This window comes from Poecile atricapillus, chromosome 8, assembly GCF_030490865.1.
Source record: "Poecile atricapillus isolate bPoeAtr1 chromosome 8, bPoeAtr1.hap1, whole genome shotgun sequence".
Taxonomy (NCBI): domain Eukaryota; kingdom Metazoa; phylum Chordata; class Aves; order Passeriformes; family Paridae; genus Poecile; species Poecile atricapillus.
In genome coordinates, this window is record NC_081256.1 from 27063793 (window position 1) to 27066938 (window position 3146).

The window sequence follows — 3146 nt, forward strand, 5'->3', positions numbered from 1 at the left end:
TTTATTAGATGTGATCCAACATCAATTTTTGACAAAGTTCTGAGCTGAAATAAAAGACCAGTAATTGTTACAAGCTGCACAGAATCCTACCAAACTGTGGCTGTAGTGTGCAATTAAATTCCAGAAAGAACTACAAGGTCAAATATAGAAAGAGACTAAAATGCAAGAAATAATGATTTCACAACTATTTACCACATGGCTATACCTTACAAGCAGTCCATTTCATATGTGAGCCTAGGCACTGATGTTAAAATTACCTACTGTATCTATTAAAAAGGCTATTTTTATACATATATAAATATTTTGCTTCAGAAATGTCTCAAATTCCACTTAACTCTCATGGCAAAAATACCCCAACAGCCCTGCAGGTCCCTGCTCTTACAGTCTTTAACATACAGAGCACACCTTCATTTTCTTAAATTCAGCAGTCTCAAAGGTGCTCCTGCAGTAGTGCCTTCACAAACAGTATTGTAACCATTGTATAACACAGCACACAACCAAACGAGGCACCTAAGAGTGAAAATTAAATTAAAGAATCATGATTTTCAGAAACAGCACTGGTGGCTGCTGAATCTGCAAATTACACAAGTTACCTGGTAGCTTTGAAACATTAAATAATAGCAACCCAATTTAGACTTCACTTCCTAAATGTATTACTAGAGTTAGTTCACAAATAACATGACTAGAAGCTGAGCTACCAAGCAGGTGTGAAATCCCCTACTCTGATCCAACCATTTATGTTAAGGAGATCCCAGACTTCCATGCAGTTATTTCCAATTTAAATCATTCAAAGCAGATGTCTGTATTCCCTGTTTCACTAACGCAGCTGCACACCAAAACAGCCCTCACACCACTGACTACCTGTGCAGATATTACAAAAGGTAATATTCCCCTTGAGGCAGCAGCACTATTACCTGGCCTGCACTCTGACACACTGCTGAAACACCTGTCAAAGAGGCAAAACACTGAACCACACACATCAACCCAGCACGGCTCCAGATTCTGGGGAAGCAGCAGCAGCTTCTCCCCACACCCTGGCCCAGAGCGTGGGGTCTGTGCCTCCTGGGAAACAGGACAAGATGCCAGGCTGCAAGGGTTCAGGAGGGCACAGATGCTCATTGGGCAGAAGGGATGGACAAATGTGTTGGAGGGTGAGATCCCTTCAGGCAAGAGGGGCACAGCCTTTGGGTAAAGTCCTGGAAACTCCCAGGCTCTTGTCAAGGCTCTGTGTGAGGTACCTGCATGCTTGTACCAAGCAGCCTGCTGCCCAAGAGAAGCCCACCTCTTATTAATCAAAGGATAACGATGCTGGAATAGCAAATAAGCAGCTCCAAAAGCTCAAGGCCTGCCCCTGGGTCACAAGATGTCTCTCTATATCCATTAAATCCACTGATTAAAGTAACACTATTTGGAATCATTATTGCAACTTGAAGACAACAAAAAATCAAACACATTTTGGTTGAACTCTAAAAGGGACCCATCAGCCTCCCATTCATTTCAGATGGATGCATTTAATTTTGTGCCAGTAAGAATGTTTAACTGGGACCTCCAATAGGCCAGGAATAAATAGAGAAATAATGCTCAATGACGCCTTCAGACAGAAGAGAACCTTTTCTCCTTCCCATGGAAGGGATCTCTGGAGGCAGGATGATGAAGGCAAGCCAAACTTCACAAAAAGCTTTAGCTATTTTAAAAGCTGAAAGCAACTTTAAAGACTGTAACTCATTGGTAGATACAGTGACATGAGAATATTTTTGGGGTACATGGATGATGCTGTCCAAATTCAGAGGGGTAAAGGCACTGTGAAAACAAAATAGAGAAAAAAACCCTTATGCAATTAAGGTAAAAGATACAAACGAGCTCTTTTTCAAGTACCTAGTAATCCAAGTAATTAGTACTAAACCACACTCAGTTCCATGACAACAGGAACTAGGTTGTTAAAGGACTGAGAAACCCTCAAGTGTGCTGTAGGGGTATCCATTATAATTACCTGGAGACTTAAGGTAAAGGAAGAGTAATGGGAAAGGCAAAGGAAAGGTCAGGAAAAGGCAGATTCATTTATTGTATACTATGCTTTAGCATATTCAGGTACGAGATGTAACTTCTTGAATTATAGCCACAAAGCTATTGACATGGACAGCCACACCACCAGTTTCCATTGCCCCAAGAATCACAACAGTCATCCAGTAAAGCAAACCCACCCTGTTCAAAGGCAAGATGATTCCCCCACCAATTTCAATGTTACAGAAAACAGAGCAGCTGCCTCAGAACATGCCCTTAACATGCTGGTGAACACTCCTGCGACCCAGGACAGCCTTGGAGCAGTCAAGCCATCCTGCCCAGGGCCCAGTATCAGTGCAGCAAACCAGTGGCACCAGCCTCGGGTGTTGGAAAGGAATGTGGGACTAAATTATTGCAATAGAGACTCGGTGGAACCTGGACCAATAAACCCCAAAATCGCCAGTTACAACCCCTTGTGGAAATAAAATGTAGCAGATGCTGGTGTGAGACAGGGACCGTGAGGTCCGGGAGGATGAAGGGCAGGGGCGAAGCAGGCAGGGAGTCAGCCATCCTCCACGGGGCGCGAAGGCAGATGTGAGATGATAGAAACAACACAGATGCGGCGACTGCCGGGGGCCGGAGCTTCCGTGCACGGGAGCGGTCCCCGCTCTGCCGCAGCAGCGCAGCCGTGACCGCTGCGGGCTCCCCGGGCCCGCCCGCCGCCGAGGCAGCGCCGCTCCCTGAGCCCCGGGAGCCGCGTCCGGGCAGCCCGGCTCGGCCCGGGCTGGAAGGAGCCACCGCCGCTACTCACCGATCCCGGCCGCTCCCGGCCTCCGGCGGGGCACCGGGGCGGCCGCACGGGATGTCCGGCCCCGCCGCGCCTCCGCCCGGTGCGCTCCGAGCCGGACCCCGCACAGCCCGCTCCGCAATTCCTCCGGGCCAGCTCCGGCCCGGGACTGCCTGCACCAACCTCCAGCGGCCCGGGCCCGGGCATCGAGCACCGGGCATCGAGCACCGGGCATCGGTCTCGGTCCCGGCCCCGGTCCCGCCCCGGCCCCGCCCCGCTCCCCGGCCCGCTCCCCCCGGCCGCGGGGGCGGTGCCGGCCGCGCCCCTCCTCCCCCCGCCCCCGGCGCGGCAGCGCAGG